The sequence below is a fragment of the Monodon monoceros genome, unplaced genomic scaffold, assembly GCF_005190385.1.
Source record: "Monodon monoceros isolate NGI ecotype Baffin Bay Population unplaced genomic scaffold, NGI_Narwhal_1 Super_Scaffold_17, whole genome shotgun sequence".
NCBI lineage: Eukaryota > Metazoa > Chordata > Mammalia > Artiodactyla > Monodontidae > Monodon > Monodon monoceros.
Window position 1 is genome coordinate 6,778,950 of NW_021703773.1, and position 15,465 is coordinate 6,794,414.

Below are 15,465 nucleotides of genomic sequence, written 5' to 3' on the forward strand. Positions count from 1 at the left end.
CCTGCTAGGTTAGGGTAAGGATGTAGTAAGGGAGATATGAGAAAGGGTGTGATAGATTGTGAGCAGTGTCCATTTTCCCTTTGACAGGAGAATTGAGGATCAGTGTCTCATTTATTATATGGCAAATACCATGAGATTTTAAAAATATCTTGGAGTTAAGTACAATATAATCATCACTCTATTTCTGGAGCCAAGATGAGAGAATGGATTATAAATTGCAGCCCGAGGTATCTGCATTGAATACATGGATCTTGGCACTGAAATAGTCATGAGATGCAATAATATATTCCATTCATCAACTGGCTGTACAGTTTCTATAGCATCTCCTTGTTTATTTAAATAATAAGTCTGTGTCTGAGACCAATAACTTCTCAGTTCAATCAACTCAGTGAAAGAGAAAAGAAAAAAGAGACTAGTTTGCTTGATAATTCCCACCACCTCTCCTCACCCAGTAGACATTGGTATATTTCAGTCAAAATGAATGAGAATGAAAACTGCTGGTGTGGAGTGAACTGGAGGCGGAGCCGGGGGGGGGGGGGGCTGCTCTCTAGCTCCCCCTGGCTCTCCACCCACCTGCTCGATGGGGAGGAGTTACCTCTGCTCTTCGGCCTCAGAACTTACCATGATGGCTGTGACCTAAAATCCTCAGGAAGCCCTGGGGTCACGGCCCGGAAGCACCCCGGAGAAGGAGGGTTGTGTGGAGCCCACCACAGTGGTGGTGCCTCCCTCAGGACCTTAGGACCCTCTGTGGACCCTGAAATACTTTCATTCTCAGGACTCAGGGACTCGGCTGGGCCTGCTCACAATGGTACCCGCTGCCTCACAGAGCACTCTAGTCCTAAGTACACACAGCCCCCAAATCCAGCCCACTGGTCAGATCCAAGCCATGGCCTCCAAGGGGTCCACTCCGTCCCTAGGGATGGAGAGGACCCTGATCAGAGTGAGGCATCTTCAGAAGAGTCAGGAGTGGGCCAGGAACTCTCAAGAGAGAATGAGGCTGGGTACCAGGAGGATGGGAACCCTTCTTTTCTTTCCATTCCATCTGCTTTTAACTGCCAGGGAATCCCTGAAGGGCCTTGTTCTGAGGGAGGAGACAGCTCTTCTAGCAGCTTTTGCCACCATTGTACCTCTCCGGCTTTGGGGGAAGATGAAGAGTTGCAAGAGGAATGTGATGAGGAGGAACCTCTTAAGTTTCCCAGTGGTTTTTCACGTGTGCCCAGTGGAAGGAAACCTGTGCTCCGGAGACAACGGCACCGCGTTCCAGCCAAGGAGGGTACTTGGGAGGGTGGACGCAGAGATCCCAGATCCCCTGGTTGACATCGGCTGGGTCGGAACTGGAGTGGGACAGATAAGCGCAGAGGACAGGGAGTGTGGGTGCGTCAGCTTGGACAGGCAGGCTTCTGGTGGCTGATCGAACTGCTGGTATTAGTGGGGGAGTACGTGGAAACTTGTGGCCGTCTCATCTATGCACGCAGGCAGCTGAAAGGCAGCGATCTGGACCTTTTTTCGGGTCTGGGTGGGAGTCTGGGCAGGGCGGCTGGGGGTCGGGGCCCAGGTGATGTCCCAATTTCCGAGCCAAGGGTTTTGCTATGGGGCAGGGCTGTTCACCCGTTTTCTTAGGCTGCTGGGTGCTTTGCTGCTCCCGGCTCTGGCCCTTTTGTTGGGCTGTCTGCAGTCGGGCTGGTGGTTTCTGGTGGGACTGAGAGATCGGTTAGGCTGGAGGGGTAAAGCCACCTGGCTCTTCTCTTGGCTGGCTTCTCCCACCTGGCAGCGGTGCCTGATCCTGCTGAGAGACAGCAGGCCGTGGCAGCAGCTGGTAAGAATAGTTCAGTGGGGTTGGCTGGAGTTGCCTTGGGTCAAGCAGAGGACCAGTAGGCAGGGGAATGCACCTGTAGCTAGTGATCGCTACTGCCAGCCTGAAGAGGAAGTGGCTCGACTGTTGACCATGGCTGGGCTTCCTGAGGATGAGCTAAAGCCTTTTCATGTGTTGGGGGTTGAAGCCACAGCATCAGATGTTGAACTGAAGAAGGCCTATAGGCAGCCGGCAGTGATGGTTCATCCTGACGAAAATCATCATCCGCGGGCTGAGGAGGCCCTCAAGGTTCTGCGGGCAGCCTGGGACATTGTCAGCAACCCTGAAAGACGGAAGGAATATGAGATGAAGCAAATGGCAGAGAATGAGCTGAGCCGGTCAGTGAATGAGTTTCTGTCCAAGCTGCAGGATGACCTCAAAGAAGCAATGAATACTATGGTGTGCAGCCGATGCCAGGGAAAGCATAGGAGGTTTGAAACGGACCAGGAACCTGAGAGTGCCAGATACTGCGCTGAGCTAACAGGCTGCATCCTGCTCAGGAAGGAGACTTTGGGGCAGAGTCGAGCATGTTGGGCCTCAAGATCACCTACTTTGCGCTGATGGATAGAAAGGTGTATGACATCACAGAGTGGGCTGGATGCCAGCATGTGGGAATCTCCCCAGATACCCGCCGGGTCCCCTATCACATCTCACTTGGTTCACGGATGCCAGGCACCAGTGGGTGGCAGAGAGCTACCCCAGGTGCCCCTCCTGCTGCCCTTCAGGATTTCTTGAGCCAGATCTTTCAAGTACCCCCAGGCCAGATGTCCAAAGGGAACTTCTTTGCAGCTCCTCAGCTGGGCCCTGGGACCACTGCAGCCTCCAAACCCAACAGCACAGTACCCAAGGGAGAAGCCAAACCGAAGCGGCGGAAGAAAGTGAGGACGCCCTTCCAACGTTGACACCTCCTCCCTTTCCTCAAATCAATGTCAGGGAGTCAAAAGGGCCGTGTACAGCACAGGATGGAGTTTGATTTATTTTTAAATATTTAAAAAAGGGAAAATTTTAAGCTCAAATTGTTCACTCAGTACTTATAGGAAGCCCTGGAACCACTGTCCCTCCTCCACCAGCACCCAGGAACTGAGTCTTGTCTTCTGACAATACCAAAGTAATAGGGGGTTAATAGAACGAAGAACCTAAGGGCCTGGACCTGGGCTGGACCATATCTCCCATAGTAGTGTGGGAACTGGGTATTTCCCTGGCGTCTGTATGCCTTTGTTTTGTCTTTTGCTTCTACAGCAGATGACACTTTCCCCCCACTTTTTAAACATGTCTGTATTATTTCTTGACCCATTTCAGGAGGGAGCCCCCTCCTTTGCCCCAATATACTAGTAAAAATACAGAACAAGAAAGCATGTAACCCTAATTATAGGAGATACATAGAGTTCAGAGAGTGGGAACTCTCACCTTGTGGGTAATCACCCAGCTTCGTGCTTGTTGCTGCAGGGATGGCCAAAACTGATAATTTTTAAAAAACAGATTCACGCCCTCTGCCCTTGGGTGAGGGGGAAGGATAGAGGGGCTCCCGGCAGCCCCCTTATGATCCAAGGGTTTGTATTTTTTAAGTTTGTTCGCATTTGTATGTACATATCTACTTAAAGCCAGGGGATTATCTTTCTATAAATACATAACTGGCAAAAAAAAAAAAATTCCTGGTTTGAGTGTTAGTTAACTTACACTCTATGTCTTGGGAATTTATATATCTTAGAGGTTCACTAAAGAACTGTGTATTTGAACCAGTGGATTTTATAAAGCACGGTGAATACTCAAAGTACTAGTATATTTCCCTCATATTCTCAGTCTAACAATACAAAGATAAGTCAAACATACCTCAATCATATGTTATTTGAAAAACTGTCTTATATATCCACTTAACAAAAATTTATTGAATGCTGATCATGTGTCAAATACTGTGTAATGTACTGTTATTAAGTGACAAGTATATTTACAAATGTACTTTTATCAAAAGAGGGGGAAAAGAGCATGGAAGCATTATTCAGCTATTCAATTATTATAAAATATGTAAACAAATATTTGTCGTGCATTGGTTTTCCTCTGTCCTGCTTCAAGATAGGAAAAGAAATTCAGAGAAACTCTAAAAGAAGTTACTCCCAGGGTTCATGTTCTAGGTTCATAGGTAGGTTTATTTTACTCCTGATTATTAACTGGCATAAGGTGAATTAAGCTTCTCTTAGATACCAGGAATAAACCTCTCATCAGAAAAATTTATCAAGCCATAGAATCGTTGTTTGTGGAGAACATTCCAAGCCCCATTTCTGGAGTCCTTTAAAGGGAAAAATGAATACGGTGCTGGTGCCTTATTGTAAATAACTTAGGCTCTGACTTTGTCCAGCTTTTTGTTCTGTGAAGAGCCTAGTGCATTTTGGGGGCTTAATAAATTTTGAATTATAAGTAACATTCTTACACAGCCTCTGGGGATGGACTCTTAGTCCTAATGAGATTTTCCAACTCTAATTTTCATGATTTGCTGCTGTGTAGGTAGCAGTCATGAATTCAACAAGATCTATAAATGCAAAGTATTTTGTAGTCAAAGTATTTTGTAGTCTCAATATGTCAAAGATAAGATTTCATTGAAAGTAGCATTAGAATGAACACTATTGAGTACCTCTAAAATGTGGATCGAAGGACGACCTATAGAATTTCATATACGGTGAGCATTGTGTGAAGTGCTAACCCAGGTTAATTTTAAGCTGAGATTGATAGGGAAATAAGATGAAATAGAAATGAGAAGAAAGATCATTATCCAAAATGAAAGGTGCTGGAGGATTTATGGTGGCACAAAAGCAGAAAGGACCAGGACTAGTGAATTAGGTAAAAGTTCAGTATATATCGAACAGGCTGTTTTGGTACTAATACATTTCTGAAAATAACCCTGCTTTAGACAATATATGAAAGAGCATAATGTGTATATATGGTGGTGAGATGTGAGGTACGTGTGTGGGGGGGATGAGGATTCAGAGAAATTGAAGCAGAGGTAAGGTTAATGCATCTTTTGGACTAATGTAGTCATAATGTAACTGATGCAAAGAGAGAGTAGGTCATATATTGCTTCAAGGGAATCGGAGGGCAGTAGGGGTCCTGGAAAGACTCTCTGAATAATAGTTTCAGAGCATCTGCTGTACAATATGGTTAGAACCTTTTGAAGCCCCATGGTATAACTCACTTGTCACTTGGCTTGAGGAAGAGATGACAGGTCTGCCAGGAATATTGAGGAAGACTTTTTTTTCCAGGGAACACAACAAGCCAGCTGTGCTTGTTGTATCGATATTTTAGCAAATGCATTGATCTTAGCATTCTGAACATACCTGGGATTTTAATATTTCACATATAATATGCTGAGGGAAAATACTGCCCTAGCACCTAGGAAGGTACTCTGAAGAGACAAGATGAAACCTGGCAGATGGATTTACTTAGCAAGAAATCATTTTAAAGATTAAGAAATACCTTGTTTTATTTCCTGTGATATGCTTCATTATGTTTTCTCTAAGTTGTCCTTCACCTCACATAATTAATTCAGAAATCTGACCTTCTCAAACTGTGTGAAAGAGTAAGATTGCTAAGGCACCACTGGTAAGAAAATCCAGGGTTTGGAGAAGTAGAGGTTGTACCTCAGACACTCTCCTTCAACATACCCACCTGCCACATACACAGCCACTTCCTCCCCTGCCACACACAGGCCTTCATCTCTAAGAGTAAGCCATTTACATTTAAAGGTGCCCAAAGACCCCTGGAGTTGCCTTAGCCCTCATCTAAGCACTGCTTCTTTTAGTATCTCTATTTTCCAATCAATTGGAGAGATTTTCTTAAAATTATACCTGATTATGTCACTAATTTCCTTAGAAAACACTTGGTGTCTACTCAATGCTTTTAGTCACTTAATATGGGTGTAAAAGTTTTACTGGCCTTTCCTCCTCAGCACCCTGCACTACCCTCCATGAACTTCATGATTGGTTTCATGAGTCTGCTTGCCATTCCTGAATATGCCAGGCTTTTCCTAACAATTCTTGCCCCAGGATTGCTGCTTTTTCTGTGCAGAATCTCCTAAAGTTCCCCTTCCTCTCTTCTCTGTCAGATGAAATCCTACTCACCTGTTCTTCGTGGCTTAATTCAGTTGTCATCTCTTCTGGAAAGTCTCTCTGAAAAGTAGAGTTAGTGGTTCCCTTCTGCATGCAATTACAATATTTTCTTCACTCTTGCTTTTGTGCTTACCAGTTCGGTGCAGTGAGTCCTTATTGTTTTTTGTAGTGGTTCTTCTCTCAATGTTGTGAATTCATTAAATCAAGAAATACGGCTTACTCGTTTCTGAATCCTCAGGACCTAGCATAGCTTTTGCTTATGGAAGACACGTGTTGAGTAGTTACTGATTGAGCACTGTTCCCCACCAGATGGGTTTATATTTGGGAGTCTCTTGTTACTTTTCAGGTTTACCCTTTTTAACATGTATTCTCCCATATCAGTCCCAGACATCCAGTTTAAAAATCTAGCCTGATTTTGCATCTATGTGGTCAATTCCAGAACTCCTTAAATTATGCATAACTTGTCTTATATGGCTTACAGGGCTCACACTCCAAATGATGTTAAATGATCCCTTTCATGCTGGAACCAAATTCCCCACTGTTTGCCTGTTGTTAGTTCCTTCTTTTCATACACCTCAAATGCCAACTATCTTGAGAACCTAATCTAAGACACCTTCCCCTTTATCCTCTAGAGGACATTCATTTGTTCATTAATGGGGGATTCTTCACTAAATGCCAAGCACACTGCTAAATGCTAGGGATATAACAGGTTTCTGTCTTCTTTAAGCTTAGAGTCTAGGTGGGGGATAGAAAAGCTAAACAGACAATGGCTATACAATGGGATACAGGCTCATATACAAAAAGGAAGGATGGCTATGGGAGAACATGGGCAGGAAATTCACCAAGCCTTGGGGAAACAGTAAATACTTCTTGCAGGAAGTAATGTGTACACTGAGGTTTGAACACTAAGTCAGGGTTAGTTAAGTAAAGAACTGGAAGAAGACCATCACAGCTAAAGGCAAGAGCAACACATGGAAAGGCCATAGAACAAGGAACGTGTGTAATTCCCATTTTGACAGAATACCAAGAGATGAGGCTTTAAAGCTAAGCTGGAGTAATCTTATACACTGTCTTATACTTCATGTTAAAGAAGTTTGAGTAGGGGCTTCCCTGGTGGCGCAGTGGTTGAGAGTCCGCCTGCCGATGCAGGGGACGCGGGTTCGTGCCCTGGTCCGGGAGGATCCCACATGCCGCGGAGCAGCTGGGCCCGTGAGCCATGGCCACTGCCACTGAGCCTGCGCGTCCGGAGCCTGTGCTCCGCAACGGGAGGGGCCACAACAGTGAGAGGCCCGCGTACCGCAAAAAAAAAAAAAAAAAAAAGTAAGAGTAGGTTATAGGGAAGATGATAAAATAGACTTTGGACATTTTGAAACTGAGGTGCCTGTGCGCAGTACCAATGAAGATTTATGAGTCTACCACTCAGGGTGGGAAGAAACATGTATATGTACAGCTGATTCACTTTGTTATAAAGCAGAAACGAACACACCATTGTAAAGCAATTATACTCCAATAAAGATGTTAAAAAAAAAGTCATTAGCACTTGGATATAATTGAATCATAGGAGTGAATGAGTTTACTGAAGACAGAACACTGACACAAGCGAACCTAGAACAACACTGATGGGATGCAAGAAAAACAAGGAATCCTCAAGGGAGATGTGTGAGGAGCAGAACAAGCAGAAGCATTTGAGACCCTGGAGTCTAATGGATCAACATGGATTCAAGAAGAAGGAGGTGGTATCAAATGCTGCTGAGATGTCGAGAGAGATAAGGACTGAAAAACGTTCACTTCATTTAATTACAAGGAGGGCTTTGGTTTTAGTGGAGTGATGAGGATGGAAGTAAGTGAGACTGGATTAAATTGTGGATGGGAGGGGAGGAAGTGAAGACAGTGAGAAACAAACAAAAAATTTTTTTCGAGTGTTGTTGTGAAGAAAAAGAAAGCAGTTGTTGGTTTTCCCAAGTTTTCTGGTTCGGGACCCTTCCAAGTTTTGACCACTTTAATTCTTCTCCCTGAACATTCTTCACATTTTTGTAGCTATTTAAATCATTGGTTTTCAAAAAAACCAGGACTGCATCCAGTCTAGGGAGGGATTGGAGGTTTCCACGTAAAGCCCCAAAGGCACCATTTCAAATGTGTTCAAGTGTCTTTTTAGTAATACAACTGTTTTCTAAAAAATCTCATGAATAATTCGAACATATTAGAAATAGATTAATTCTAAGCTGCTCTGATTTAAGTGGGTGTGGAGAGCCTGGAGCCCTATACTCAGTTCCCTCACCTGGTTTTCCACGGTGGCCCCTTGCAGGCATTTCTAAAGAATCTTACCAATCCAGAGAACTAGGCCAGGGCAGGAAATGGGAGAATGAGGAAGGTGAGGGAACTGCTGAGCCTTGTGTGGACGGCTTGGTACATCGCCTCCCAGCCTCTCCAAGGATGCCAAAGCGTGTCAGCAGATGAAATCTGAATGATGTCCCTGTTTTAACAAAATATAAGCTATGTGAGGTCTTATCGAAATGACAGCAGCATAAATAATAGAAAATAATAGATATTTGCGCAGCACAGAGTATATGAAAGAGCTTACCAAAGTGGACGGAGTATTCAGGACCTCTTTCTATTTCTAACTGCTGGCTGGCAGCAGAGAAAAATCAAACTCCTGGGTGAATGAATGCAGCCCTGAATACACAGAAAGGGACAAAAATCACCTTGTACTGGAATAATAGCATATATGATGTCCTTAAACAGCTTATACCCTTCCTGCCAAACACAAAAGCCCAGAAGGAAAAAGGAGAAAATAAATCACGTTACCCTTTAGCAACTTTTTAGTGTAGATACTGTTATCTTCATCTTACAGAGGAAAGAACTGAGGTTCAAAGAAATTGAATGGCATGCCCCAAGTCACAGAGCGGGTAAGGGGAGAAGCTAGGATTTTTCCCACATAATTTCCAAAATGTTCTCGTTACAACAGTAGTTTTCAAAATCAACATTCTTCAAAAATGTGACCAAGTACTCATCATAAGGAGAGCTGCCTTTCCTTATGCTAACCCTTCACAGTAAGCCATACAGCTAGTACTTTTCAGCGTCCCCTTGTACTGGTGGATGAAAACTTGGGTCAGCTTAAGATGGCCATTTTTATCGTGGAATGTCTTCTAGTGAGCAGGAAGACCAAGGTGCTGGCCACAAGGTAAAATGTGAGGAGCTAATCAGAAGAGCGCCTTCACCACATCCAACTCAAGGCTAGGAATTCCAGTCACTGCCTCTGTTTCTACCATTAGAACGTTTAAAAATTCTTGACTTTTCAGCTTTTGTCCCTTTTAGAAATGCAAAGGTCCCTCAGTGAATTCATCTTTTGTTTAGCAGTTAATTATCTGTACTCTTTTATTGAGAACTGTAGCAGAATTATCCAAACCAAGAAGTATGCCTCCATTCCTGTAGTGATGGCAGATGGGAGGTTTGGAAGGGAGCTGCCCTGTTACTAATTAAAAAAACAAACAGGGCTTCCCTGGTGGCGCAGTGGTTGAGAGTCCGCCTGCTGATGCAGGGGACACGGGTTCGTGCCCCGGTCCGGGAAGATCCCACATGCCGCGGAGTCAGCCCGTCTCCGTGAGCCATGGCCGCTGAGCCTGCGCGTCCGGAGCCTGTGCTCCGCAACAGTGAGAGGCCCGCGAACCGCAAACAAACAAACAAACAAACAAACAAACCTGAAATTCACATGTGAGCAATGCATTAAAACACCTGGCCCTGTTACCATGGCAAATTTTGGGTGGCCTCCCTAGTTTTCCACATATTTCCTCTCAAAGTGCTCCTTTATGGCTATTCGCCTGAAAAAGCCCTCTCAATGGCCATTTTAACTGGATTTTGTTAGGGTGAAAATCTTGGAAGTTGGCTTCACATGTACTAAATGTCCTAGGAATGCTTCTGGTCCTCAGTTATCTCTTTTTTTTTCTTTTAACATCTTTATTGCAGTATAATTGCTTTACAGTGGTGTGGTATTTTCTGCTTCATAACAAAGTGAATGAGCTATACATATACATACATCCCCATATCTCCTCCATCTTGCATCTCCCTCCCACCCTCCCTATCCCACCCCTCTCGCTGGTCACCTCAGTTACCTCTTATTTTTTAAATTTTATTTATTAATTTATTTTTAACATTTTTATTGGAGTATAATTGCTTTACAATGGTTAGTTTCTGCTTTATAACAAAGTGGATCACTTATACATATACATATGTCCTCATATCTCTTTCCTCTTGCATCTCCCTCCCTCCCACCCTCCCTATCCTACCCCTCTAGGTGGTCACAAAGCAACAAGCTGATCTCCCTCTGCTATGCAGCTGCTTCCCACTAGCTACATATTTTACGTTTGGTACTGTATATATGTCCATGCCACTCTCTCACTTTGGCCCAGCTTACCCTTCCCCTCCCCGTATCCTCAAGTCCATTCTCTAGTAGGTCTGCATCTTTATTCCCATCTTGCCCCTAGGTTCTTCTGACCTTTTTTTTTTTTTAGATTCCATATATATGTGTTAGCATATGGTATTTGTTTTTCTCTTTCTGACTTACTTCACTCTGTATGACAGTCTCTAGGTCCATCCACCTTACTACAAATAACTCAGTTTTGTTCCTTTTTATGGCTGAGTAATATTCCATTGTATATATGTGCCACATCTTCTTTATCCATTCATCTGTTGCTGGACACTTACGTTGCTTCCATGTCCTGGCTATTGGAAATAGAGCTGCAGTGAACATTGTGGTACATGGCTCTTTTTGAATTACGGTTTTCTCAGGGTATATGCCCAGTAGCGGGACTGCTGGGTCGTAAGATAGTTCTATTTTAGTGGTTTTTTAAGGAAACTCCATACTGTTCTCCACAGTGGCTGTATCAATTTACATTCCCACCAACAGTGCAAGAGGGTTCCCTTTTCTCTACACCCTTTCCAGCATTTATTGTTTGTAGATTTTTTGATGATGGCCATTCTATTGGTGTGAGATGATATCTCATTGTAGTTTTGGTTTGCATTTCTCTAATGATTAATGATGTTGAGCATTCTTTCATGTGTCTGTTGGCATACTGTATCTCTTTTTTGGAGAAATGTCTATTTAGGTCTTCTGCCCATTTTTGGATTGGGTTGTTTCTTCGATATTGAGCTGCATGAGTTGCTTGTATGTTTTGGAGATTAATCCTTTGTCAGTTGCTTCATTTGCAAATATTTTCTCTCATTCTCAGGGTTTTCTTTTCGTCTAGTTTATGGTTTCCTTTGCTGTGCAAAAGCTTTTCAGTTTCGTTAGGACCCATTTGTTTATATTTGTTATTATTTCCATTTCTCGAGGAGGTGGGTCAAAAAGGATCTTGCTGTGATGATGTCATACAGTATTCTGCCTATGTTTTCCTCTAAGAGTTTTATGGTGTCCTGCCTTACATTTAGGTCTTTAACCCATTTTGAGTTTATTTTTGTGTATGGTGTTAGAGAGTGTTCTAATTTCATTCTTTTACATGTAACTGTCCAGTTTTCCCAGCAACACTTATTGAAGAGGCTGTCTTTTCTCCACTGCATATTCTTGCCTCCTTTATCATAGATAAGGTGACCATATGTGCGTGGGTTTATCTCTGGGCTTTCTATCCTGATCCATTGATCTATATTTCTCTATTTGTGCCACTACCATATTGTCTTGATTACTGTAGCTTTGTAGTATAGTCTGAAGTCAGGGAGCCTGATTCCTCCAGCTCCATTTTTCTTTCTCAAGATTGCTTTGGCTATTCATGGTCCTTTGTGTTTCCATAAAAGTTGTGAAATTTTTTGTTCTAGTTGTGTGAAAAATGCCATTGGTAGTTTGATAGGGATGGCACTGAATCTGTAGATTGCTTTGGGTAATGTAGTCATTTTCACAATGTTGATTTTTCCAATCCAAGAACATGGTATATCTCTCCATCTGTTTGTAGCATCTTTAATTTCTTTCATCAGTGTCTTATAATTTTCTGCATACAGGTCTTTTGTCTCCTTAGGTAGGATTATTCCTAGATATTTTATTCTTTTTGTTGCAATGGTAAATGGGAGTGTTTTATTAATTCCCCTTTCAGACTTTTCATTATTAGTGTATAGGAATGCAAGAGATTTCTGTGCATTAATTTTGTATCCTGTTACTTTATACCAAATTCATTGATTAGCTCTAGTAGTTTGCTGGTAGCATCTTTAGGATTCTCTATGTATAGTATCATGTCATCTGCAACCAGTGACAACTTTACTTCTTCTTTTCTGATTTGGATTCCTTTTATTATTTTTTCTTCTCTGACTGCTGTGGCTAAAACTTCCAAAATTATGTTGAATAACAGTCGTGAGAGTGGGCAACCTTGTCTTGTTACTGATCTTAGTGGAAATGGTTTCAGTTTTTCACCACTGAGGACGATGTTGGCTGTGGGTTTGTCATATATGGCCTTTATTATGTTGAGGGAAGTTCCCACTATGCCTACTTTCTGGAGGGTTTTTATCATAAATGTGTGTTGAATTTTGTCAAAAACTTTCTCTGCATCTATTGAGATGATCATATGGTTTTTCTCTTTCAGTTTGTTAATATGGTGTATCACGTTGATTGATTTGTGTATATTGAAGAGTCCTTGCATTCCTGGGATAAACCCCACTTTAACATGGTGTATGATCCTTTTAATGTGTTGTTAGATTCTGTTTGCTGGTATTTTGTTGAGGATTTTTGCATCTACGTTCATCAGTGATATTGGTCTGTAGTTTTCTTTCTTTGTGACATCTTTGTCTGGTTTTGGTATCAGGGTGATGGTGGCCTCATAGAATGAGTTTGGGAGTGTTCCTCCCTCTGCTGTATTTTGGAAGAGTTTGAGAAGGATAGGTGTTAGCTCTTCCCTAAATGTTTGCTAGAATTTGCCTGTGAAACCATCTGGTCCTGGGCTTTTGTTTGTTGGAAGATTTTTAATCACAGTTTCACTTTCAGTGCTTGTGGTTGGTGTGTTTATATTTTCTATTTCTTCCTGGTTCAGTCTCGGAAGGTTGTGCATTTCTAAGAATTTGCCCATTTCTTCCAGGTTGTCCATTTTATTGGCATAGAGTTGCTTGTAGTAATCTCTCATGATCCTTTGTATTTCTGCAGTGTCAGTTGTTACTTCTCCTTTTTCATTTCTAATTCTATTGATTTGAGTCTTCTCCCATTTTTTCTTGATGACTCTGGCAAATGGTTTATCAATTTTGTTTATCTTCTCAAAGAACCAGCTTTTAGTTTTATTGATCTTTGCTATCGTTTCCTTCATTTCTTTTTCATTTATTTCTGATCTGATCTTTATGATTTCTTTCCTTCTGCTAACTTTGGGGTTTTGTTCTTCTTTCCCTAATTGGTTTAGGTGTAAGGTTAGGTTGTTTATTTGAGATGTTTCTTGTTTCTTAAGGTAGGATTGTATTGCTATAAACTTCCCTCTTAGAACTGCTTTTGCTGCATCCCATAGGTTTTGGGTCATTGCGTTTTCATTGTCATTTGTTACTAGTTATTTTTTGATTTCCTCTTTGATTTCTTCAGTGATATCTTGGTTATTAAGTAGTGTGTTGTTATCCTCCATGTGTTTGTATTTCTTACAGATTTTTTTCTGTAATTGCTATCTCGTCTCATAGCGTTGTGGTCGGAAAAGATACTTGATACAATTTCAATTTTCTTAAATTTACCAAGGCTTGATTTGTGAGCCAAGATATGATCTCTCCTGGAGAATGTTCCATGAGCACTTGTGAAGAATGTGTATTCTGTTGTTTTTGGATGGAATGTCCTATAAATATCAATTAAGTCCATCTAGTTTAATGTATCATTTAAAGCTTGTGTTTCCTTATTTATTTTCATTTTGGATGATCTGTCCATTGGTGATAGTGGGGTGTTAAAGTCCCCTACTATGATTGTGTTACTGTCGATTTCCCCTTTTATGGCTGTTAGTATTTGCCTTATGTATTGAGGTGGTCCTATGTTGGGTGCCTAAATATTTACAATTGTTATATCTTCTTCTTGGATTGATCCCTTGATGATTATGTAGTGTCCTTCTTTGTCTCTTGTAATAGTCTTTATTTTAAAGTCTATTTTTTCTGATATGAGAATTGCTACTCCAGCTTTCCTCTGATTTCCATTTGTATGGAATATCTTTTTCCATCCCCTCGCTTTCAGTCTGTATGTGTCCCCAGGTCTGAAGTGGGTCTCTTGTAGACAGCATATATACGGGTCTTGTTTTTGTACCCATTCAGCCAGTCTATGTCTTTTGGTTGGAGCAGTTAATCCATTTACATTTAAGGTAATTACTGATATGTATGTTCCTATTACCATTTTCTTAATGGTTTTGGGTTTATTATTGTAGGTCTTTTCCTTCTCTTGTGTTTCCTGCCTAGAGAATTTCCTCTAGCATTTGTTGTAAAGCTAGTTTGGTGGTGCTGAATTCTCTTAGCTTTTGCTTGTCTGTAAAGCTTTTAATTTCTCCATCAAATCTGAATGAGATCCTTGCTGCGTAGAGTAATCTTCATCACTTTAAATATGTCCTGCCACTCCCTTCTGGCCTGCAGAGTTTCTGCTGAAAGATCTGCTGTTAACCTTATGGGGATTCCCTTATGTGTTATTTGTTGTTTTTCTCTTGCTGCTTTTAATATTTGTTCTTTGTATTTAATTTTTGGTAGTTTGATTAATATGTATCTTGGCATGTTTCTCCTTGGATTTATCCTGTTTGGGGCTCTCTGTGCTTCCTGGACTTGATTAACTATTTCCTTTCCCATATTAGGGAAGTTTTCAACTATAATCTCTTCAAATATTTTCTCAGTCCCTTTCTTTTTCTCTTCTTCTTCTGGGACCCCTATAATTCGAATGTTGCTGCATTTAATGTTGTCCCAGAGGACTCTAAGACTGTCCTCAGTTCTTTTCATTCTTTTTTCTTTATTCTGCTCTTCAGTAGTTATTTCCTGTATTTTGTCTTCCAGGTCACTTATCCGTTCTTCTGCCTCAGTTATTCTGCTATTGACCCATTCTAGAGGATTTTTAATTTCATTTATTGTGTCGTTCATCACTGTTTGTTTGCTCTTTAGTTCTTCTAGGTCCTTGTTAAACGTTTCTTGTATTTTCGCCATTCTATTTCCAAGATTTTGGATCATCTTTACTATCATTCTTCTGAATTCTTTTTCAGGTAGACTGCCTATTTCCTCTTCATTTGTTAGGTCTGGTGGGTTTTTGCCTTGCTCCTTCATCTGCTGTGTGTTTCTCTGTCTTCTCATTTTGCTTAACTTACTGTGTTTGGGGTGTCCTTTTCCCAGGCTGCAGGTTCGTAGTTTCTTCTGTTTTTGGTCTCTGTTCCCAGTGGCTAAGGTTGGTTCAGTGGGTTCTGTAGGCTTCCTGGTGGAGGGGACTAGTGCCCGTGTTCTGGTGGATGAGGCTGGATCTTGTCTTTCTGGTGGGTAGGTCCATGTCTGGTGGTATGTTTCGGGGCGTCTGTGGCCTTATTATGATTTTAGGCAGCCGCTGTGCTAATGGATGGGGTTGTG

General features: G+C 41.9%; 1 pseudogene; it reads left to right on the forward strand.

The window, feature by feature from the left end:
• Window positions 1–477: 477 nt before the first annotated feature.
• Window positions 478–2,754, forward strand: LOC114897674 (annotated as a pseudogene).
• The last annotated feature ends 12,711 nt before the right edge of the window (window positions 2,755–15,465 follow it).